The sequence below is a fragment of the Ranitomeya variabilis genome, chromosome 7 (assembly GCF_051348905.1).
Source record: "Ranitomeya variabilis isolate aRanVar5 chromosome 7, aRanVar5.hap1, whole genome shotgun sequence".
Classification (NCBI taxonomy): domain Eukaryota; kingdom Metazoa; phylum Chordata; class Amphibia; order Anura; family Dendrobatidae; genus Ranitomeya; species Ranitomeya variabilis.
The window spans coordinates 189,129,111-189,154,918 of record NC_135238.1 but is presented as its reverse complement, the minus strand read 5'-3'; the positions used below and the strand labels follow the sequence as shown (position 1 = coordinate 189,154,918).

Sequence of the window (25,808 nt, the reverse complement as noted above, 5' to 3'; positions counted from 1 at the left end):
ATACATATGCAAGATTCAGTAGAAAAATAACAACAAGGCTGGAATTTGGGGGCGTGTCCTATTAGAACACCAGAGGCAGAGCTGACGGAGCCAAGATGGCTGCTCCCATGAGCTGTATTTACCACGACTTTGGCGGAACTAAAATGACTGTTTAACAGTCCTATTGCTTCCAAAGGTAATTTATTGTATATTTAGTTATATGTGCTATCTCTCCGCTGTAAAATAACTTGATATGTTTGACAGTGATGCGTCCACTTTAAGGGGTCAATGGGGACCACTCCTCGTTAGCTTCTTAAAGGAAACCTGTCAGGTCACTCAGGACTCGCAAACTGCTGACATGATGATTTACTTGCCATAATCCAGCAATAAAATCATGCCCTTCCTGTAGCATAAAGTTATGCATATCCTCCACATTTGTATTGCCCTCATTCACTATCCGGATAGTTCTATGAAAACAACACCTCTGGTCAGAGATAACTCACATCCTGAGGAGGAGTTTTCCCCTTTGGAGTCGACCCATCACCAAACATATCAGGTTATACTACAATAGGGAAGTAGTAGATATAAGTAAATAGGAATAAATTACCTTTGGAAACATAAGGACTGTGAAGACAATTATTTCAGCTCTGAGAGAGCCACTGTGACCTGACAGGATCCCTTTAAATCACTTCCAGTAGTCTTAGATACTGGTGACCGCTTACCTAATATTTTGTATGTTCTCCAGGCCCGTGTTCAGGGCATTGGCTACCTTTCCCATTAACGGACTGCTGCCCAGATCTAGTTTTTCCAAACAAACTGAGAATTTCGACAACGTCTCCGGTTCAAACCTGAAAGAGGTAAAAACATACAATCAATCATATAAATACAAAATAACAAACAATGCGCCATACAGTTATATAGGATAAAATCCAAAAGATTTCTTTATAAAAAAGTAATTTATTGATCTAACTTTTTAGGTTTCGTTTTTCCAGTCCGCAGTTGCAAAAGTGCAGGACTCCACTGTCCTGGCTGTGCATCTTGTCTCATGTTTACGATGCTACAATGAAATGCTATGACGTGTATACTAGTGGGAGAAGAGGGATACAATGCGGAAAACCTTTGGGCAACACACAGCATGACGAACCTCAAGAGCCAAAGAGCTAATGCTGGGCAACTAAATGGCAAAATGGCTGCTGGGATTGGTAATCAAACATTCCACCAGCCTTACTTTTCCAGTCTTCTCCAGCCTTCCATTAGCAGCTGCTGCACCAAAGAGTCGTGCGCTTCCACATTAAACCTTGAAATACAGAATACAACAATGGTAAACGAGATGCAACATAAGGACCGAGCAATGGAGCAAGTGGCTCGTACCTTATAACGGCATACAGCGTATTCACCAGGGTGGTGTCGCTCATAAAGTCAATTTTATTTTCTGCCAGGATCCGAAGAGCAATAAATTCCGGGTGATTTCGGACGGTTTCATGATTTGCGTTTGCACTCGGCTTCCCCTTCTGAAGCTCCCATAATGTATTGATGGCGCAACCCACATGATGTACTGTAAGCTTAGACTTATGGATGCCAACGAGTTGAAAAATCTGGAATTGGTTTGTGCTAGTCATCAACTGATCCAGGAGCGGATCCGAACTGATACTACGCATCTGAAAGAAGCGCAGAGAAAGAGGCAAAGCCCTCCTCCAGCAGAACATGTCTGGACTGTACGAAAGGCTTAGGACCTTAGAGAAATAAAAATATTCTATGTCTTTTCTTCCAACATCTTCTTAGAAAGTGGATATTCCTCTCTCCGGAGAAGATCTTGTTACTTCAAGATATGATAAGACACTTTGATTAAAGCCATCTGTAAAGGAAGAGATAAAAAAGGAATAATAATAATAGTGGACCCACAACTTATATGTAAGGCTGTGTTCTTTCCACATACAGATTATACAATCAGCATTTTAACATACTTATTATATGGTATTGGTATACAGGGGGTGCAGAAGTCGGTGTACAGTTTAAATAATAGTTGAATGTTATCAATTGTGCATGATTTTCTTAAACAAACCTCATTTTTTATAACTTCCCAAATAAAAATCAAGTCAATCTGGGTAAGGTCTGGTGACCCTTCTGGCCATGCAACCGGCAGGACAGCATCTACCTATCCACATAGTATAAAAATAATAATATGAATAGACATTTATGCCAGCATATGCACCCCTGTATATTAGAATATGAAGCTTAAAGTTATTTGTCCAGAGCATTTTTTAGCATCTGGTGATAAAAACAAACCTATTGAGGCATAAGGACATCAAAGAAGATCGCACCCTACCCTCCCTTTGAATGATCGGGTGGAGAACGTGTCAGACCCATTTCATCCATGTAATTACATGGTGAGTTTAAAGGGTGATTTCTAGTTTAGTAAATCGTCCCCTCTTCTAAAGATAAGGGTTGACTTACTGGCTGCTGGAGTCCCAACTTCTCATACCCCAAAAAAATCTCCAAAAAAGAACACTGGAGCTTATAAACCAAGCTTAGCACTCAGCTATTTCCAGCAGTCCCATACACAATGAATGGTGCGGAGGTTGAGCATGTGCACCTACCGCTCATTTCGAGATTGGACTATGCCAAGCCTCGTTCCCTTTATCAAGAGCCCCATCCTCAGGATCGCCAGGGATCCTAGAACCCCAAAGACCAGCATGCTATGGGAAGGAATAATGCAATATCTTTGGAATGTTTAAAGCCTTAAACTTACACTTCTGCCCAGTAAGAAGGAGAGTGATCTTTAGTATCATAATCAGCCCGCCTTATACAGTGGTGGTATATAACTAGGATATGTCACCTATGCCGATTGCCTGGAGGTGAAGTCACTGGGACCCCTACAGAATGCTAGGAAAGCACTGAGCCATTTTATTTATAGTAATCCTTGCTGGCTTTCTTCGGGTTACCATTAAAAGAAACCTGTCGCTTGATTTATGCTGCCCAAACAATAGGCAGCATTAATCAGAGCCTGGCTGCCTGATTACAGCCAGTGATATTTTTTTCAGAGATAATATACTTTAAAGATCCGGCCGTGGACCATAGCAATAGAGAAACCAAGTCCAGAAAGTCCAAGTGCCACAGCAGGTGATTGACGGGTCCCACGACTGCGAATCACCTGATGCAGTGCTGCAAAATACCAAGAAGAGTCAGACTAGTCTCACATCCAACTATGGTCCTCAGCTGAAGACCATGGCTCGGTCTGCCTATGGTGAAAGACCTGAAGAGAGAAAATACAAGAGGTGCTCCCTGTGTAACACTGTGGGCAACAGGTCAGGGCTAGTGATGAGCGAATATACTCGTTACTCGAGATTTCCCGAGCATGCTCGGGGGTCCTCCGAGTATTTTTTAGTGCTCGGAGATTTAGTTTTCCTCACCTCAGCTGAATGATTTACATCTGTTAGCCAGCATAAGTACATGTGGGGGTTGCCTGGTTGCTAGGGAATCCCCACATGTAATCAAGCTGGTTAAGAGATGTAAATCATTCAGCTGCGGCACGAAAAACTAAATCTCCGAGCACTAAAAAATACTCAGAGGACCCCTGAGCGTGCTCGAGAAATCTCGAGTAACCAGTATATTCGCTCATCACTAGTCAGGGCAAGTCAGAGGGTTGGTCGCTCATCTGAACAGGTTGTGTGCGGCACAACTATGTAAAGAGTTAGATATTATCCAATATCCGCCGTATGCAGACCAAATGGAAAGAGGACACAACAAGGAAAGGAAAGATCAGTGAGGTGGATCCCGGAACAGAGGATAAATAAAAATGTTTGCGTAGAACCTACTCCTCCCTTAAGCATACCTGAGGATTAACCTTAGTAGCAGCAGCGCCCGGGATCCACTGCACTCCTCTCTACTTTAATGGTGAAAGATCTATAACATGAAACTGTCTTCCACAACCTCACCTTTGTATAGAGTTCGGCTGTTCTTCGCCCAGTATTAAGCCTCCTACACAGCTGTTTCTGTTTCAGTCAACGACTGTATTTTAACCTTCCTATGTAAATGATGATCATTCCCCCCCGTTTTGTATAATGGTTTATACACCCGGCTATAATCCTACATCATCCATGACTTTGTGCGAGTGTACACAGAAGAATACGTTCTTTGATGCGATTTCGAAGGATGCCGAATCCTGATTTGATTTCCTTCTTTTTCATTCTCTTTGCATTTTGTTCATTTATAATAATAAAGTATCAACACTTCTATTTATTAAAGCATTCTAACTTTGCAGTATTTCTTTCACACACGTCTAAAACTCTTAAAAATCACAACTAAATTCTCCCAGCGATTCCTACTGGCCACCGACCGCGAGCGGTCTGACGAATCAGCAAAAGGCAAAGCGCTGGAAATTTAGCTCGCGGCGCCTACGTCTAATAACGCCATTTTTGAAGTCCTTATGACATTTAATTGTATTGAATTGTTATTGTTACTAATTATTATTATTATTGTTATTAATTATTGTTACCACAGGTCCTGGACCCCGTCCTCCACCCGTTACCACAGGTCCTGGACCCCGTCCTCCACCCGTCACCAGGGCATATGCGCTTGTTACTGGCCATGATTTGTCACAGTCACCCCCAGAATCTGTGTCACACCCCACAGTCTGATGACCCTGCAAGTCACTCTCTGTCTGGGTGTCAGCTCCACGTGTTTTATCCAGCAGACCACTATCAGTCGTATTGTGGCACACTTCAGGTGACGTCAGGTCAGTTAGTTGGACAGTCGCACCTTTCCCTCTGGTCAGGCCTGCCTTCTCAACATTACTAACTGACATCCACATTATATCCACAAACACTTCAGCCTTTTCCCACAGTGCTACCAAATCTTGTCCTATTACCATAGGATACGGCAAGATCGGGTCTACAACCACCTCATGGTATGTGGAAACCTCCGCTGCGACAATGTAGATAGTGGCTACCTGGAGATATTCAGTGTCGCCAGGTGACACAGAATCTCCTGGACGGGTTCCCAGCACAGACGCTTCTCTCCCCGGGTCTATCAACCCTTGCACACACTTTCCATCCAGCCAAAAAGGACACAGTCGTGACACCTCACTGATTGCCGCCCCTTTTTTGGCTCTGCCCCCTTTCTGGGCAAGTGCTCCGCTTTTTGATACCACCCCGGTTCGAGATTCAGCCCCCCTTCGGGATTCCACCCCTTTTTGGGCCATTACCCCTATTCGGGTTACCGCCCCTTTTTGGGTCTCCGCCCCCTTTTGGGCAACCATCCCCGTTTAGGCCACCGCTCACTATTAGGGATACTCCCCTCCCTGGGATACACCCCGTGGACTCCCCCACGGCACTCAGGCCCCAGTTCACACAGTACACCCCAATGTCTCTGGGCTTGTACTGGCCTTTTAAGAGTCTGCACAAAAATAATTTTTTTTTTTTTTTTCTCTATGTCACTTTCACCAGCTCCTGCTGGTACCGCCACAGCTCCCGCTGCAGTCACACACAACCGGCACCTCCAGGTGCTGCCAACCACAAGCCACTACAGCTCCGCCTGCTGTGGAACCTCTCGCTGCAACCACGGCTACTCTCCACACGGCTCTGCACGGCTCCACCGCTGCCGCTTGTCACCTTTGTGACCCCGCCGAGTCACAGCAGACGCTTGTCACTTTCGTAACCCCGCCGAGTTACCGCTAGACGCTTGTCACCTTCGTGGCTCTGCCACAGCAATTAACTCCACGTGTGCTAGCGGGATTGTTGCCAAAATTATCCACCAATTGTAAGGTTTCTCTCACTGAGAGTGTTGGGGGACACTCACTTGGCCGCGATATTCAAGCACACGGGCACGGGTTTATAAAACAAAGCAGTCCATGCGGTTTATTAAGCCTCATAAACCGGGTTACGCACAGTTCATAACATGAAACACAACAGGCACCAACTGGTAATATTTACTTGCAGCTTCTAACACTTCAGTGTACGGCTTTGCCTCACGGACACTAACACGCTGGTCCTCCCTTAACCAGTTCCCAAGGGAGACCACATAGTTCATAGACTTCACAAGCACTACGGCCTGTACGATACCTGACGGGAGCTCCGGCTCCACCTGCTGACTCCTCGCCAGTCCACACCTCCGGGTAAGCTGCCTTACAGGGATCACCAACTTGCCTGGCCGGCACACACTAGTCAGTCCAGACCTCACCGAAGGACTCCAGCTTCCCCAGTTCCACTGTGCACGGCTCCGGGATCCGGTCCTCCTACTAGGACCTCCCACGCCAGCAGGTGCTTTCCAGGAAGCCTCCTCCCAGGCTTCCAACACAGGAACACACCGAGCCCTCAGGAACTCCCTCAGGGATTTTGCACTTGGACCCTTCAGGTCCAAACACTGGAACCACACAGGAACATGTGACCCACACTCTGGTCACGTTATGTACCTGTAACCACACCCACAGTAATGGATCACATGGACTGGTCACGTGATCCTGACATCACTGCAGGTCAATTCTCACGGCCTCAATACAACTCCGTGCAGATTCCGGGGAGACCATGCAGCGCCCCCTACCTGTTACAGGGGTTACTGCATCACATATATCACAGAGCTTACATACATAACTGGGAAAAAGACCTTGATACTGAATTTCAGGACTGGGAGGTAGATCAAATTTACAAAAATTCGCATGGCCCATCTAGTTGTATAAGAGTACAGGAAATTCGTATAAAATAGTCACTAGATGGTACACTACCCCAACTCTATCTCATCTTTGGTATCCTAATTCTTCACCAACCTGTTGGAGATGTACTAAAGACGTTGGTACTTTTCTGCATATGTGGTGGTCTTGTGAAATACTACAAACGTTTTGGAAAGAAGTATTAAAACATATAACTAAAATATGCAAAATTACTACATCCACCCTCCCTGACACTCATTTTTTTAACCCCTTCATGCCGCGGCCCTTTTTCGTTTTTGTGTTTTCGTTTTTCGCTCCCCTCCTTCCCAGAGCCATAACTTTTTTATTTTTCTGTCAATATGGCCATGTGAGGGCTTATTTTTTGTGGGACGAGTTGTACTTTTGAACAACATCATTGGTTTTAGCATGTCGTGTACTAGAAAACGGGAAAAAAATTCCAAGTGCGGTGAAATTGCAAAAAAAGTGCAATCCCACACTTGTTTTTTGCTTGGCTATTTTGCTAGGTTCACTAAATGCTAAAACTGACCTGCCATTATGATTCTCTAGGTCATTACGAGTTCATAGACACCTAACATGACCAGGTTATTTTTTATCCAAGTGGTGAAAAAAAATTCCAAACTTTGCTTAAAAAAAAAAAAAAAAAAAAAAAAGTGCCATTTTCCAATACCCGTAGCGTCTCCATTTTTCGTGATCTGGGGTCGGGTGAGGGCTTATTTTTTGCGTGCTGAGCTGGCGTTTTTAATGATACCATTTTGGCGCAGATATGTTCTTTTGATCGCCCGTTATTGCATTTTAACGCAATGTCGCGGCGACCAAAAAAACGTAATTCTGGCGTTTCGGATTTTTTTCTCGCTACGCTGTTTAGCGATCAGGTTAATGCTTTTTTTTAATTGATAGATCGGGCGATTCTGAACGCGGCTATACCAAATATGTGTAGGTTTTTTTTTTTTTTATTGTTTTATTTAGGATGGGGCGAAAGGGGGGTGATTTAAACTTTTATATTTTTAATGTTTTTTTCACATTTTTAAAAACTTTTTTTTCCCACTTTTGCCATGCTTCTATAGCCTCCATAGGAGGCTAGAAGCAGGCACAGCCCGATCGGCTCTGCTACATAACAGCGATCATCAGATCGCTGTTATGTAGCTCAAATGCAGGTGTGCTGTGAGCGCCGACCACAGGGGGGCGCTCACAGCCACCGGCGATCAGTAACCATAGAGGTCTCAAGGACCTCTATGGTTACCTTCCTGACTCATCGCCGACCCCCGATCATGTGACGGGGGTCGGCGATGACGTCATATCCGGCCGCCCGGCCGGATGCGGTAGTTAAATGCCGCTGTCTGAGTTTGACAGCGGCATTTAACAGGTTAATAGCGGCGGGTGAATAGCGATTTCACCCGCCGCTATTGCGCGCACATGTCAGCTGTTCAAAACAGCTGACATGTCGCGACTTTGATGTGCGCTCACCGCCGGAGCGCACATCAAAGCAGGGGATGCGACATGCGCAGTACATGTACGGCGCATGTCGCGAAGGGGTTAAACTGGAAGGGGGACAACTCGAAATATAAAAATAAATCCCTGTTGGCTTTCCTTCTATCAGCAGCTAAGCTTCTTATCCCAGTCCACTGGTTGACTAAAAACTGCCCGAGCATTTCGGATTGGGTCAACAAAGTGGACCAGTTATACTATATAGAAGAAATTTCTGCTTTCACTTTTTTCTCACAAGAGAAATTCCACACAACATAGGTCCCCTGGAAATCTTTCAGATCTAGTGATGAGTATTTGGCTCTCATTAACAATTAGAAATCTCTTTAGAGGTTTGGATCTCTTCCTAATCCAGAAATGAACGTGTCGATGTCCCCCCTCTAAATCCCTTGCACCTATTTTACGATAAGCCGAACCCTCCCCTTCTAGTGAATCTATCACCTACCCCCTTTCTCCTCTTCTTTCTTTCTTTCTATTTACAGTATGTGTGTATTGGTTAAATGTCGCATTAATGTGGAGTTGTTTTTGGTTTCTGATCTAGAAAGGCCGTACTGGGCCCCTGGCAATTAGGGGAGGCCGCCATGACAGGGGAACGTGCGACGTAAATGAGCTTCTTAGGACTGCTGGGGGTGATAAGGTTAAAGGATCTGAGGGGAGGGGAAGAGTTTTTTGAATTTGAAAACGGAGGAGGGGTTATGGTCAGGGGGGGGGGACCTTATAAAAAGGGGCGGCCACGTGAGTGGGGCAACCATTTTGGGTACTCACCGGCCACAGACGAAGCTCCAGAGTACTCACCACGATGGATGTGGAGGCCTTACTGCAGCAGTTGAGGGACGCAGCGGGCACTCAGGGCGCTGATTGGCTGCAGGCTTCGGTTTCCAGCCTGCTCCAGGGGACAGTAGCCGGAGCCTCCATCGCTCCTCCAGCAGGACGCTGGCCGCGGAGTTCCCGCCCTCCGGCGCGCTTAAGCCCTGAGGCTACCCCCCGGGTCCGGCGCCGCGTTAGGAGCCCCTCCGGGGACCCTCCAGCCAGGGCCGGCGGGCGCACTCCCCCTGCCCCGCGCCCACAGGCTGGGAGGAATCCTTCCTCCAGGCGGGACCCACAACAGGGGCCGGGTTTCTCCCCCCCCGCAGCACAGAGGCGTCGGGATTCAGGACCGGGAGCGGCAGGTGCGAGCAGCCCGGCTGGCCCTGCTCGGCGTGGAGCAGCGCGAGGAGCCAGGGGACGGGCCCCCATGCGGAGGAGATCCAGCGGCCGGCAATCGGCCGGCCTGTCTTCAGGTGCGCAGAGGAGAGTGGCGCAGGACGGACACCGGGGACCGGACACAGCGGCAGCGGCTCCGGTGAGAGGCGGGCAGCAGCCGGCTGCCTCTGTCAGCGGTGCTCCAGCATCGTTACACGGCCGGAGTCTCAGGCAAGATGGCGCCGCAGCAGGGAGCTCGGCGTCACGTGACCAGGATCTTCACCAAGATGGCGCCGCATCCTGGAGCTCTGCATCTATAATCCAGGACTCAGGACCTCCCCAAGATGGCGGCGCCCTGTGGACAGCGGCGGCAGCTCCGAGGGGCCCTGCCACTATCGCCGGTTTGCCTGCTTCTGGCGGTGGGCAGCTGGTGAGGCAGGTTGACCCGGGAGCTGCGGAGCCAGCGGTATCCAGACCCAGCATGGAGCCAGCACTCATTCATCAGGATCCAGGATCTGCGGCTGCTGGGTTCACAGCACCCAGGCAGCCAGGTGAGAGCCAGCAATTTTCTATATTTAACCCCTGCTTAGCTCCTAATGAGGTTAGGGACCGGGAGGCATTTATGGGGGGGGCTAGTGGGGGGATGAATTTAATTTTACATGGCCTTAGAGATTTGGCTAGAATTTGGTACGGGGGTCCTATTGGGGTGGGGTCACCTACAGCGGCTTGGCTAGGGAGCGCAGAAAGGGCGACGGGTGTGGGTCTGCTATCGGACACTGAAGCGCTTTCACAGGGTGGAGGCCGGGGTACGACAGGCTCAGCTGCGTCGGGGGGGAGGCAGCAATGATGCGGAAAGGGGGTCTGGGTCAGCTGATTTGGGAAGCGGGGCTCAGAGCGCAGGGGCTAGCAAAGAGAAGGAAAACGAGGAGGCAGTGCGTTTGGACGATTCAGCAAGGAGCGAGGTATACGTGTGCTTTGAGGGGCCTCTGGGGTCACATTTAAAGGGGGAGGTGAAAGAAAAGATTTGGAAAGGGGACTATGTGGATATCTTTTCATTGCTACCGTTAGAGAGATTCAATCTTGATAGGTTACGGAGAGATGATTCAAAAAAAGAGGACGAGGAAAAGAAGAGGTATCGTCTGATCCCTCGTTCTTTTTCGAATTGGTTACAAGCTTTTGCTATATTGGCGAGCGTCATAGGGGAAAAGGCACCGGAAAATTGTTCCGGTCTCTTTTGCTACATGGATGCAATTGGTGAGGCTTATAGGGTGTATGGAGGGCAAGGCTGGCTGCGATATGACGAGCAATTTAGGCAGCGTAAAGCAGTCCGCTCGAGCATACGTTGGGACCATAAGGACATTGCGTTATGGATGAGGGTTATGGCACCGGCTAGAACAAGCCAGGGAAATCAGCCATTTCATGGGGGCGCCGGGAGTTCAGGGCAGTCGGGACACTCGGCCGCAATGCAGAAGGGACTGTGTTTTTCCTTTAATGAGGGGACCTGTAGGTTTGGGAGCAAGTGTAAGTTCAAGCACGAATGTTCAACTTGTGGGGGCACACATGGGGCAACCAGATGTTTCAGAGGTGGGAAAACAAGAGGCGGGGAAGTTGCTGAAAAAAGGGGAGACGCCGGTGCGACTGGACGCGATGGAGGTGTATCTAAATAGATACCCTGATAGAGCGGCAGCGTCACTGTTGAGGGAGGGTTTTGGTTACGGCTTCAAAATTCCGTTTATTGAGCAAGTTGTTGGTTTGTCAAAAAAGAATTTAAAGTCGGCATTGCAGTTTCCTAATGTAGTTTCGGAGAAGTTAAAAAAAGAGGTTGATTTAGGACGGATGGCAGGACCTTTTTCAGTGGCTCCGATCAGCAATCTGAGAGTGTCACCGCTTGGAGTGGTTCCAAAAAAGGAACCTAACAAATTCAGGCTTATTCATCATTTGTCATTCCCGAAAGGTCTGTCGGTGAATGATGGGATTGACCCTCAACTGTGTGCGGTTTCTTACATGTCGTTCGACGCAGCAATGAATTTGGTGCGGCTATGCGGTAGGGGGGCTCTGATGGCGAAGACGGATATTGAAGCGGCTTTTCGCCTGTTGCCAGTACACCCGGAGAGTATGCATTTGTTGGGGTGTTTTTGGGACGGAGGTTTCTTCATTGATCGGTGTCTCCCCATGGGCTGTTCGCTATCATGTGCTTACTTTGAGGCTTTTAGTACATTCTTAGAATGGGTCGTTAAGGATGTATCTGGTTTGAGTAATTGCTTACATTACCTCGATGATTTCATGTTTGTGGGCCCACCGCAGTCTGCAATTTGCTCGATTTTACTACACACAATGGAGAGAGTAGCTCGGGGATTTGGAGTTCCTTTGGCGGCGGAAAAGACTGTTGGGCCAATGACCACGCTGAGTTTTCTAGGCATAGAAATTGACACCATAGCGATGGAATGCAGATTGCCTGAGGACAAGGTGGTTGCGTTTCGGGAAGAAGTTCAGAAAGCGTGTACACGGCGTAAGATAACGCTGCATGATTTACAATCTTTGCTGGGCAAGCTGAACTTTGCTTGCAGGATTATGCCGATGGGCCGTCCATTTTGTCGGCGTTTGTCTTTGGCTACGGTGGGAGTGAAATCTCCTCTGCACTTCATCAGATTGACGAGAGATTTGAAGTAGGACTTGAAGATATGGGCCCTGTTCTTGGAGGACTATAATGGCAGATCCATCTGGATTCAAACAGTTGAGAATGCGGTGGATTCAGGTTTTTGCGTTAACGTGAGTGAAATGTTTGGCTTCAATGTGCAATATTGCGGTCAGAGCGTAGTAGCGGAGTGGCCACCTAGGTGGCGTGAGCACGGCTTGTTGCAAAATCGGGTTTTGCTACAATTGTTTCCTCGAGTAGTGGCATTGTCAGTTTGGGGCGGAATGGTGATGAACAAAAAAATCCGTTTTTCTTGCGAACATGTGGGCGTTGTGGAAGCCATCAACACACTATCGGCAGCATCTACGGAAGTGGTTAGGGTACTGCAGCATCTGGTGTTCCTGGGCCTCAAGTTTAATTTGTGGATAGTAGCAGATGGCAAGGCAACCATGCCTACTAACGCTGATAATGTCTTTTTCCATCCACAGTGGCATCAGTCTCAAGGGCTGAGACCTTGCTTGGATTCGGCGGGCCAGGATTGTCCAGCGGAACTGTGGAACCTGCCCTTCGGGCTGTAGGGGAGTTATTTGCTAGATCACTTTCGGATAGGTCTTGGTTGCAATACAATCAAGCTTGGAGCACTTGGGAGAATTGGAAGGGGTCATATGGGGCTGGTATGGACGATGAGTATAAGCTGTTGTTGTTGTTAGGGCATGTATGGGAGTCGGGTTGGTCGGTGTCCAAGATGAGTAAGTTCCTAGCCGGTCTAGCATTTGGCTTCAAGGCCAGAGGTTTGCGGGATGAGACGAAATCCTTTTTGGTTGCGCAGTTAGTAAGAGGTTGGAAGAAAGGGCAGAAGTCGTTGGACGACAGACGACCTGTTTCCTTTGAAGTGTTGTTAATAATTGGTAGGCACCTGAGTTCTGTTTGTTTCTCAGAATGGGAAGTAGCGTTGTTCCATGCGGCTTTTTCGTTAGCCTTTTTCGGAGCATTTCGTTTGGGGGAGTTGGTTAGCCCTTCCAGATACAGGGGAGGGGGTTTGAGGAGAGAAGACGTGGATGTTTCATCAGATAGGGTGGTTGTGTTTATTCGGTCATCAAAAACGGACGTTACCGGTAAAGGTTGTAAAATAGTGTTATTTGAAGTTCCGAGTTGTCCGTTGTGCCCGGTAATCTGTGTGAGTAACTTGCTGAGAAGAGAAGGGGTTCTATCTGACCCATTGTTGGTTCATGCGGATGGTTCTTTCTTATCTCGTTTCCAGTTTGTTTCCATATTTCGGCAGTGTTTGGAGTTAGGGGGAATTTCACCGGCGAAATACAGCGGGCATTCATTTCGTATTGGGGCTGCGACGGAGGCGGCCAGGAGAGGTTTGGGGGATGAGGTGGTTAAACGAATCGGGCGGTGGGAATCGGAGAGATTCCGATCTTATGTTCGCCCGAGTTTGATATAACCGCATGGTTCCAATGTTTCGGGGTCTTTTTTGTATTGAGTTTGATAGATGTTCTCCTTTATTCTCTTACAGAACACGGCACAAGGCTAGTTTGGATTATGGGACATTCATTCGTGTTCTGGGCGGCAGAGAGGGCAGCGGTTCGTCCTGATGGTCGGCAGTTGGGTTTTTCACGGGACGTGGCAACCTTACGATTGATTGGAAAAAGGGGAATGACGTGGAGCCAATTTTTACCTGAGTTTCACCGTTTTGTGCGCTGGGATCAGTTTCCGCAAATTTTGGTTATTCATTTGGGAGGAAAGGCCTTGTAGAGAACTTATAAAAGACATTAAGTTCGATTTGTTAATGTTGTGGGCAATGTTTCCTAAGGTTTTGGTAGTGTGGTCCGACATCGTCCCGAGGAAGGTTTGGCGGGGTGCTAGGTCATTGGAGGGGATAAACAAAGCACGGATTAAGGTGAACAAAGCTGTTTCGCGTTTCATGGCAAGGAACGGAGCAGTAGTGGTGCGGCACGTCAACTTGGAGTCCGGTACGGGAGGTTATTGGAGATTGGATGGGGTGCATCTGAACGCGGTTGGTACCGATATGTGGTGTTTGGCGATCCAGGAGGGCATCGAAACAGCTTTGAAGGTTTGGCGGGACATAAATGTCTAAGGTTTTAGGGCATTTATGTTTGTGGCATGGGGTGGTGATCCTCGAAGTTGGTGGAAGTGGAAAATGGCGGATGGATGGGGGGGGGGATCTCAATAGGTCCTGGACTCCCCGGGGTGATTTTAAATTGGTCAAAGGGGGACAGATAATCCCAGGAAGGGATTAGTAGGGGAACAAAAACAGGTGTACGGGTTTGGCCTGGCGGGTGGAGTTTGCCCCTGAGCTGGTGCATAGCGGCTGGGGGTAAGGCGGATATAAGGCCAAAATAGGCGGGACGTTTGGCGGAAAAATGTTGGACATATGTTTCGGGCTTCGAGGGTCACCCACCTCCGGGGTTTATTGTTTCATGATTTTGTATGTTTAAATGTTAATAAACGGCTGCTGTGGCCAATTAATCCAACCCAATTGTTTGTGTTTAATGGCGTTTTCTGTTTCTTCTTAGACAATGGGGTGGCGGCTGTTTTTGTCAGGGGTAATATGAGGTAAGGTGAAGGTTTTAATACTAGAAGCTCACAGGAGTCACGGATACCCGTTGTCAAGAAAGGCCGTACTGGGCCCCTGGCAATTAGGGGAGGCCGCCATGACAGGGGAACGTGCGACGTAAATGAGCTTCTTAGGACTGCTGGGGGTGATAAGGTTAAAGGATCTGAGGGGAGGGGAAGAGTTTTTTGAATTTGAAAACGGAGGAGGGGTTATGGTCAGGGGGGGGGGGGACCTTATAAAAAGGGGCGGCCACGTGAGTGGGGCAACCATTTTGGGTACTCACCGGCCACAGACGAAGCTCCCACCCACCCTCCCTTTTATTGTTATTAGCCTAAGATTATTGATCGGATGTTAGTAACTTTGGACTAAAAATAGGCTTATAGTTTACGAAGATATTTAATTATGACTAAGTATGGTAAATGATCTGTCGCGGCAGCATGGCATGGGGTGGTGATCCTCGAAGTTGGTGGAAGTGGAAAATGGCGGATGGATGGGGGGGGGATCTCAATAGGTCCTGGACTCCCCGGGGTGATTTTAAATTGGTCAAAGGGGGACAGATAATCCCAGGAAGGGTGTCATGATTACCCCAATGGCAGGGAAATAAAAATAACAAAACGGACTAGCTCTCGGGTGATGGAAACTAAAGTTGACCGTGACCTGAACCTGACACAACACTGGAAGTAGCCAGGGAGTGTTCCTACGATGCCCTAGACACCACGCGCCAGCCGGAGATCTAACTACCCCTATCAGAGGAATATACAGGCCTGCCTTACCTCCAGAGATGAACCCCAAAAGGAGATAGCAGCCCCCCACAGATATTGACGGTGAGTTCAGAGGAAATGACATACGTAGGATGAACAGCAGATTTAGCACAGTGAGGTCCGCTTTCTAGATAGCAGAAGGATAGGAAAGAGTTACTTCACGGTCAACTTCAAAACACTACTCAAAAACACCATCCTGAAATTACTTTAAAACTCCAGTGACAATTCATGCCACTGGAGTGGCAATTTCAGTCCACAAGAGCTTCCAGCTACAGAGAGTCACATAGCAGCAAGCTGGACAAGAAATACATTAACTAGAAACAAAAATTCAACTTAGCTGAACAGGAACTTGAGGCAGGAGAATGCAACAGAATGCTACTGATACATTGTTGGCCGGCATAGGACTAACAGCCAAGCAGCCTTAAATAGGAAACTCCCCTAATGGGTGGCAACAGGTGATCAGGGATAGAAGAAGGCACATAAGTGGCACTACCATAAAACACCACCGGGGGAGCCCACAAACAGAATTCACAACAGTACCCCCCCCTTAAGGAGGGGGCACCGAACCCTCACCAGAACCACCAGGGCGATCTGGATGAGCACTATGAAATGCACGAACCAAATCAGGAGCATGAACATCAGATGCTGTCACCCAAGAATTGTCCTCCTGACCATAGCCTTTCCACTTGAAGTTTCCGTCTGGAAACACGGGCGTCCAAGATCTTTTCCACCATATACTCCAATTCACCCTCAACCAGCACAGGAGCAGGAGGATCAGCAGAAGGAACAACCGGTACCTCATACCTCCGCAATAATGACCGATGAAAAACATTATGAATATTAAAAGATGCTGGGAGGTCCAAACGAAAGGACACAGGATTGAGAACCTCCAGAATCCTATAAGGGCCGATAAACCGAGGCTTAAACTTAGGAGACGAGACCTTCATAGGAACAAATCGAGAAGACAGCCAAACCAGGTCCCCAACACAAAGACGAGGACCAACACGCCGATGACGATTAGTGAACTGTTGAGTCTTCTCCTGGGACAACTTCAGATTGTCCACAACCTGTCCCCAAATCTGATGCATCCTATCAACCACAGCATCTACTCCAGGACAATCCGAAGACTCCAATTGACCGGACGAAAAGCGAGGGTGAAACCCTGAATTACAAAAAAATGGAGAAACCAAAGTGGCAGAACTGGCCCGATTGTTAAGGGCAAACTCTGCCAATGGCAAAAAATCAAGCCAATCGTCCTGATCAGCGGACACAAAACACCTCAAGTAAGTCTCCAAAGTCTGATTAGTACGCTCAGTCTGGCCATTAGTCTGAGGATGGAATGCAGACGAAAAAGACAAGTCGATGCCCATCCTGGCACAGAACGCCCGCCAAAATCTAGACACAAACTGAGTACCCCTGTCAGACACTATATTCTCAGGAATACCATGCAAACGCACCACATTCTGAAAAAATAGAGGGACCAGCTCAGAGGAGGAGGGCAATTTGGGCAAAGGTACCAAATGAACCATCTTGGAAAAACGGTCACACACCACCCAGATGACAGACATCCTACGAGAAACAGGAAGGTCAGAAATAAAGTCCATAGAGATGTGCGTCCAAGGCCTCTTAGGAATAGGCAAGGGCAACAACAACCCACTGGCCCGAGAACAGCAGGGCTTAGCCCGAGCACAAACATCACAAGACTGCACAAAAATACGCACATCTCGAGACAAGGAAGGCCACCAGAAGGACCTAGACACCAAATCCCTGGTGCCAAAAATTCCAGGATGACCTGCCAACGCGGAAGAGTGAACCTCCGAGATAACTCTACTGGTCCAGTCATCAGGGACAAACAGTCTACCAGGCGGACAGCGATCAGGCCTATCCACCTGAAACTCCTGCAAAGAGCGCCGCAGGTCTGGGGAGACAGCTGACAATATCACCCCATCCTTCAGGATGCCAGTAGGTTCGGAATCACCAGGCGAGTCAGGCTCAAAACTCCTAGAGAGGGCATCCGCCCTCACATTCTTAGACCCAGGCAGATATGAAACCACAAAGTTAAATCGGGAGAAAAACAACGACCAGCGCGCCTGTCTAGGATTCAGACGCCTGGCTGACTCAAGATAAATTAGATTCTTGTGGTCAGTCAAGACCACCACCTGGTGTCTAGCACCCTCAAGCCAATGACGCCACTCCTCAAATGCCCACTTCATGGCCAAGAGCTCCCGATTTCCAACATCATAATTTCGCTCAGCGGGCGAAAACTTTCGAGAGAAAAACGCACATGGTCTCATCACTGAGCAGTCAGGACCTTTCTGCGACAAAACTGCACCTGCTCCGATCTCGGAAGCATCTACTTCAACCTGGAAAGGGAGCGACACATCAGGCTGGCGCAACACAGGAGCAGAAGAAAAGCGGCGCTTAAGCTCCCGAAAGGCCTCCACAGCCGCAGAGGACCAATTAGCAACATCAGCACCCTTTTTGGTCAAATCAGTCAAAGGTTTAGCAATGGCAGAAAAACCCGCTATGAATCGGCGATAGAAATTAGCAAATCCCAAGAATTTCTGAAGACTCTTTAGAGAAGTAGGTTGTATCCAATCACAAATAGCCTGAACCTTAACAGGGTCCATCTCCATAGATGAAGGGGAAAAAATATATCCCAGAAAGGAAATTCTCTGAACCCCAAAAATACACTTTGAGCCCTTCACAAAAAGAGAATTAGCTCGCAAAACCTGAAAAACTCTCCTGACCTGTTGAACATGAGATTCCCAGTCCTCCGAAAAAATCAGAATATCATCCAAATACACAATCATAAATTTATCCAGATATTCACGGAAAATATCGTGCATAAAGGACTGAAAAACGGAAGGGGCATTCGCGAGACCGAAAGGCATTACCAAATACTCAAAATGGCCTTCAGGCGTATTAAATGCGGTCTTCCACTCATCCCCCTGCTTAATCCGCACCAAATTATACGCACCACGTAGATCGATCTTAGTAAACCACTTAGCCCCCTTTATGCGAGCAAACAGATCAGTCAGTAAAGGTAACGGGTACTGGTATTTAACTGTAATCTTATTCAGAAGTCGATAGTCGATACAAGGTCTCAATGAACCATCCTTTTTACCCACAAAGAAAAACCCTGCCCCTAGTGGAGACAAAGAGGGGCGAATATGACCCTTTTCCAAAGATTCTCTGATATACTCCCGCATAGCAGTATGTTCAGGTACAGACAAATTAAACAAGCGACCCTTAGGAAATTTACTACCGGGAATCAACTCAATAGCGCAGTCACACTCTCTGTGAGGAGGGAGAGAATCAATCTTAGGCTCCTGAAAGACATCATAAAAATCTGACAGAAATGCTGGGATCTCAGAGGGAGTAGATGAAGAAATGGGAACCAAAGGTGCATCCCCATGAATCCCCCGACATCCCCAGCTCAACACAGACATTGATCTCCAGTCCAAGACTGGATTATGAATTTGTAACCATGGTAATCCAAGTACTAAAACGTCATGTAGATTGTATAACACAAGGAAACGAATAATCTCCTGATGGTCTGGGGTAAGATGCATAGTCACTTGTGTCCAATATTGTGGTTTATTGCTAGCCAAAGGTGTAGAATCAATACCCTTTAGGGGAATAGAAACTTCCAGAGGCTCTAAATCAAACCCACAACGCTTGGCAAAGGACCAATCCATGAGACTCAGAGCGGCGCCAGAATCCACATAAGCATCCACGGTAACTGATGATAAAGTACAAATCAATGTCACGGACAAAAGAAATTTAGACTGCAAGGTACCCATAGAAAAAGATTTATCAACCTTTTTATCAACCTTTTTTATGCGTTTAGAGCATGCTGATATAACATGAGCTGGATCTCCACAGTAGAAGCACAACCCATTTTTGCGCCTGTAATTCTGTCGTTCGCCTCTAGACAAAACACTATCGCATTGCATATGCTCTGGTGCCTTTTCAGAGGTCACCGCCAAATGGTGCACAGATTTTTGCTCAGAAGATACCGCCATATGGTGCACAGGTTTTTGCTCAGAAGATACCGCCATATGGTGCACAGGTTTTTGCTCAGAAGATACCGCCATATGGTGCACAGATTTGCGCTCCCGTAAACGCCGATCAATCTGGATAGCCAATTTCATGGCATCATTCAGACCTGTAGGCACAGGGAACCCCACCATGACATCCTTCACGGCATCAGAGAGACCTTCTCTGAAATTAGCTGCTAGAGCGCACTCATTCCATCTAGTAAGCACCGACCATTTACGAAATTTTTGGCAATATATCTCAACTTCATCTTGCCCTTGGGAAAGAGCTATCAAGGCTTTCTCAGCCAAAATCTCTAAATTAGGTTCTTCATAAAGCAACCCCAAAGCCAGAAAAAACGCATCTACATTTAATAACGCAGGATCCCCTGGCGACAACGCAAATGCCCAACTTTGTGGGTCACCCCGCAGTAGAGAAATAACAATTTTAACCTGTTGTGCAGGATCACCAGCAGAGTGAGATCTCAGAGACAAAAACAATTTACAATTCTCTCTGAAATTCAAAAAACGGGATCTGTCTCCGGTAAAAAATTCAGGCATAGGGATCTTAGGTTCAGACATTGGAGCACGTATAACAAAATCTTGTAAGTTCTGGACCTTTGTAGCCAGGTTATTCAGACCTGCAACCAAACTCTGTGGATCCATGATTCAAACAGGTGTAACCAAAGCCATTCAGAGATTAAGAGGAGAGGAAAAAAAAAAAGGCTGAAGACTGCAGTTTAAGCAAGGAGTACAAATGAGCAACTAAGGTGCACTTTCCAAACACAGAAAAAAAAACCTTTTCACATCCTTTCCTGCTTTAGTGCATAGTTTTAACACATGTGGGCCGGCCAAACTGTCATGATTACCCCAATGGCAGGGAAATAAAAATAACAAAACGGACTAGCTCTCGGGTGATGGAAACTAAAGTTGACCGTGACCTGAACCTGACACAACACTGGAAGTAGCCAGGGAGTGTTCCTACGATGCCCTAGACACCACGCGCCAGCCGGAGATCTAACTACCCCTATCAGAGGAATATACAGGCCTGCCTTACCTCCAGAGATGAACCCCAAAAGGAGATAGCAGCCCCCCACAGATATTGACGGTGAGTTCAGAGGAAATGACATACGTAGAATGAACAGCAGATTTAGCACAGTGAGGTCCGCTTTCTAGATAGCAGAAGGATAGGAAAGAGTTACTTCACGGTCAACTTCAAAACACTACTCAAAAACACCATCCTGAAATTACTTTAAAACTCCAGTGACAACTCATGCCACTGGAGTGGCAATTTCAGTCCACAAGAGCTTCCAGCTACAGAGAGTCACATAGCAGCAAGCTGGACAAGAAATACATTAACTAGAAACAAAATTCAACTTAGCTGAACAGGAACTTGAGGCAGGAGAATGCAACAGAATGCTACTGATACATTGTTGGCCGGCATAGGACTAACAGCCAAGCAGCCTTAAATAGGAAACTCCCCTAATGGGTGGCAACAGGTGATCAGGGATAGAAGAAGGCACATAAGTGGCACTACCATAAAACACCACCGGGGGAGCCCACAAACAGAATTCACAACAGAAGGGATAAGTAGGGGAACAAAAACAGGTGTACGGGTTTGGCCTGGCGGGTGGAGTTTGCCCCTGAGCTGGTGCATAGCGGCTGGGGGTAAGGCGGATATAAGGCCAAAATAGGCGGGACGTTTGGCGGAAAAATGTTGGACATATGTTTCGGGCTTCGAGGGTCACCCACCTCCGGGGTTTATTGTTTCATGATTTTGTATGTTTAAATGTTAATAAACGGCTGCTGTGGCCAATTAATCCAACCCAATTGTTTGTGTTTAATGGCGTTTTCTGTTTCTTCTTAGACAATGGGGTGGCGGCTGTTTTTGTCAGGGGTAATATGAGGTAAGGTGAAGGTTTTAATACTAGAAGCTCACAGGAGTCACGGATACCCGTTGTCAAGCCTTCGGGAAGTCACAAGACTTCAAATCTGAACTTTCTTAATGATTGCATCTTACTGTAATCTTATGTTTATCCACATGTTTATCTACATGTTCATCACTAATGTTACATGTTATTATTGAACTAGCCTTCCCGAGATTGGGTTATATGTCATACTGATGTATCTCAAATCCACATGTTACCATTTACCTATCTGTTATTTGTGTAAAACTAATAAAAAGAAACTTAAAACAAACGAAGACTGACTTCCAAACTGTTTTGTTCACCGATGAGTGCCGCGCAACGCTCGATGGTCCAGATGGATGGAGTGGAGGATGGCTGGTTGATGGACACCCCATGAAAACACGGCTAAGGCGCCAACAAGGAGGTGGAGTAATGTTTTGGGCTGGAATCATGGGGAGAGAGATTGTCGGCCCCTTTATGATCCCTGAAGGGGTAAAGATGAACTCCATAATCTATGTGGAGTTTCTAAAACAACACTTCCTGCCATGGTTCAAGAGGAAGAACCGCAGCAAGATCATTTTCATGCATGATAATGCACCATCTCATGCTGCAAAAAACACATCTGCATCTCTGGCTGCTATGGGCATAAAAGAGGACAAACTTATGGTGTGGCCACCATCTTCCCCTGACCTCAACCCCATTGAGAACCTCTGGAGCATCATCAAAAGGAGTGTCTATGATGGCGGGAGGCAGTTCACATCTAAGCAACAGCTCTGGGAGGGTATTCTGTCCACATGCAAAACAAATGAAGCAGAAACCATCCAAAAACTGACAAAGTCAATGGACGAGAGAGTTCAGAAGCTTTTTTCGAACAAGGGGTCCTATGTGCAAATGTAACATCACCTAGAATAAAGTTTTCACTTGAAAACTGTTTGATTTCATTTTGTAATAAGCTGATAATGCTTATAACTTCACAATTGACCTTTTTTTGTTCAAAATAAAAAAAAGAGGTTGAAAACTCTGCTGTGCATAATAATTTGGAACATGCATTTTGAGTGTTTATTTTTTTTTTAAAAGATACTGTTTTCATAGGCAGTTTTTTCCAAAACATTGCAATTATACTAGAATAGTAGATGACTGGAAAATAACAATGACTGCAATTCAGATAGGTAATTTAGAGAAAATATGAGGAAATATTATTTGCATAATAATTTGGAACACAGTGTATATATAGACTGTATATATGTTATAAGGAATATTTGAGGCCATGGAACCATTCTATGTCCATTTTGCAAGCCGTCGAGAAAATTTCGCCATACGGATGCCACACGGATGGCACACGGATAATTGTAGGAGAAAAAACTGCATCCTCGCATTGAATACGGATCACTGTTCAGGAAATTTTCTGCTTATCTCGGCCATCAAAAACGGACTGTATTTTTATATGTTGTGTGTGACTCCGCCTAACTCCCAAACTGATTGCATTGTTTACTGACAAGGTATAAAACATTTTGAAAACACACCTAATACATTATTAACGACATTTTACCATGTTTATTTTCACACATGGAAATAAGTGATTTTTCCTTTTCACTTCTGAACTATACAGAGTTCTGATATTTTATTTCAGATTATGTGCAGAACTTGAACTTGTTTCATTTGACTACTTGTGGTTCAAGGTAAGCTGATTCTGTGAATAATTAATGTCTTACTGGATGTAGTTGACAACATTCTGGCCATGAAGTACATTTTGATGATAGTTCTAGCAAGTTACTGGTGAAACTCTTCCAAGGTTCTGTTAACATACAAAAATAAGCGATTTACGTGAATAACTTCTGAACTACACATAGAGTTGATCATTTTTTTGGCAAATATTGTTCAGGACATTGAGCTGGTCATTTTGAGTACTAGTGGTCTAGAGTACCTGTTTTCAAATTGAACTTACGTATGATTGAGTGTGTTTGATTATGCGCGACATAAGCGATTTACGTGAATAACTTCTGAACTACACAGAGTTGATAATTTTTTTGGTAAATATTATTCAGGACATTGATATGTTCATTTTTAATACTAGTGGTCAAGGGTACCTGTTTTCAAATTGAATTTACGTACGATTGAGTGCGTTTGATTATGTGCGGCATAAGCGATTTACGTGAATAACCCAGGACCACAAGTAGTCAAAATAAACATCTCAAAGTACTGATCAAAATTTTACCCAAACAATATCCACTCTATGTATAATTAACCATACATGAAAATCGAATAGCTAACTAATAACAAATAGCTAACTGCCATATATGAAAATCGAATAGCTAACTAATAACTAACAGCTAACTGCCATACATGAAAATCGAATAGCTAATAACTAATAGCTAACTGCAGACTAACTTGAGTCCGGTGAGTCCAGGCTGGAACTTCAGACTTAAATAAGTTGTCCACTACAATAATTTTTTTTTTTTCATAAATCTTGCAATTATGTGCTACTGAAAACATCCACTGTCTTTATTTTAGCTATATTACCTTTTATCATGCTGTAGCAGCACATCTTCAGTGCTGGATCTAGCTCTCATGGGGTTAATCGACAACTTCCTTTCTCCTGAGTTATTGTGCTCTAATACTACAAGTTCCATGATGCATTGCACTGCCACTAAGCAGGAACCTCCTCTAGCTTCAAAAAGATTTGTGATGTCATTTCTGTCCAACCTCCTCTTTTACATTTGTCCAACGCACACTCCATTACACACAGATGTCTCTCTCTAACATCATGTCCTCCCTCTATCTGAAACTGAACCTGTCAAAAACTGAACTCCTCGTGTTCTCTCCCTCTACTAACCTACCTTTGCCTGACATTGCCATCTCCGTGTGCGGTTCCACCATTACTCCAAAGCAACATGCCCGCTGCCTTGGGGTCATCCTTGATTCCGAGCTTTCATTCATCCCCCACATCCGATCACTGGCTCGCTCTTCCTATCTGCATCTCAAAAACATTTCTAGAATTCGCCCTTTTTTTACTTTCGACTCTGCAAAAACTCTTACTGTCTCACTTATTCATTCTCGTCTGGACTATTGTAACTCTCTACTAATCGGCCTCCCTCTTACCAAACTCTCCCCGCTCCAATCTGTCCTGAATGCTGCTGCCGGGATCATATGCCTCACCAACCATTACACCGATGCCTCTACCTTGTGCCAGTCATTACACTGGCTACCCATCTACTCCAGAATCCAGTACAAAACTACTACCCTCATCCACAAAGCACTCCATGGCTCAGCACCACCCTACATCTCCTCTCTGGTCTCAGTCTACCACCCTACCCGTGCCCTCCGCTCCGCTAATGACCTCAGGTTAGCATCCTCAATAATCAGAACCTCCCATTCTCGTCTCCAAGACTTTACACGTGCTGCGCCAATTCTTTGGAATGCACTACCCAGGTTAATACGATTAATCCCCAATCCCCACAGTTTTAAGCGTGCCCTAAAAACGCATTTGTTCAGACTGGCCTACCGCCTCAACGCATTAACCTAACTATCCCTGTGTGGCCTAAAAAAAATAAAAAAAATAAATAAATAAAAATAAACATTATCAGGTTCCTCTCATCATGTTCTCATACACTTTATGCAGTTAATAGCCCTCTGTGTCTGTACTGCTACATACTTAGGCAGTTAACTGGTTCATGCAGCTTTACATGAACACCCGAGCCTTACACTATGGCTGGTCCGAACAACTAAAGCAATTGTTACCATCCACCTCTCGTGTCTCCCCTTTTCCTCATAGTTTGTAAGCTTGCGAGCAGGGCCCTCATTCCTCCTGGTATCTGTTTTGAACTGTGATTTCTGTTATGCTGTAATGTCTATTGTCTGTACAAGTCCCCTCTATAAGTTGTAAAGCGCTGCGGAATATGTTGGCGCTATATAAATAAAAATTATTATTATAGATAGATAGATAGATACAGAGATATAGGATGGATAGATAGATACATACAGATATATCTATATATCTATGTCTATTTCCATAGATATGTCCATATCCATGTTTCTAAACCCCCTTCACCCCTGGAGCTTTTTTCGTTTATCTCTCCCCTTCTTTCCAGAGCCATAATGTTTCCATCAATATGGCCATGTGAGGGCTTATCTTTTGCGGGACAAGTTCTACTTTTGAACGACACCATTGGTTTTACCATGTCGTGTAACAGAAAATGTGAAAAAAAAGTCAAAGTGCGATGAAATTGCAAAAAAAGTGCAATCCCACACTTGTTTTTTGCTTGGCTTTTTTGCTAGGTTCACTAAATGCTAAGGCTGTGCACACGTTGCGGATTTGATTGCAGATCCGCAGGGTTTTTTGCTGCCCAGAGTTGCATCAAATCCGCAGTGTAGTGCTCAACCAATGTAAGTCTATGGGAGCAGCAGACTTGTTGTGCACATGCTGCGGAAAAAGACACACCGAAACGCAGCTTTTTTTTTTCAGCAGCATATCACTTCTTTTTTTGCCAAACTGCAGCGTTTCTGTACCCATAGACTTTCATTGAGTCGGGCACATCTGCAGCAAAACCGCAGATGTAAAAAAGAGCTGCAGTTTA

The 25,808-nt window shown here is 46.0% G+C and overlaps 1 pseudogene; it reads right to left on the bottom strand.

The window, feature by feature from the left end:
- Window positions 1-25,808, bottom strand: part of LOC143784358 (FAST kinase domain-containing protein 1, mitochondrial-like) — an 82,626-nt pseudogene that overhangs the window by 42,200 nt on the left and 14,618 nt on the right.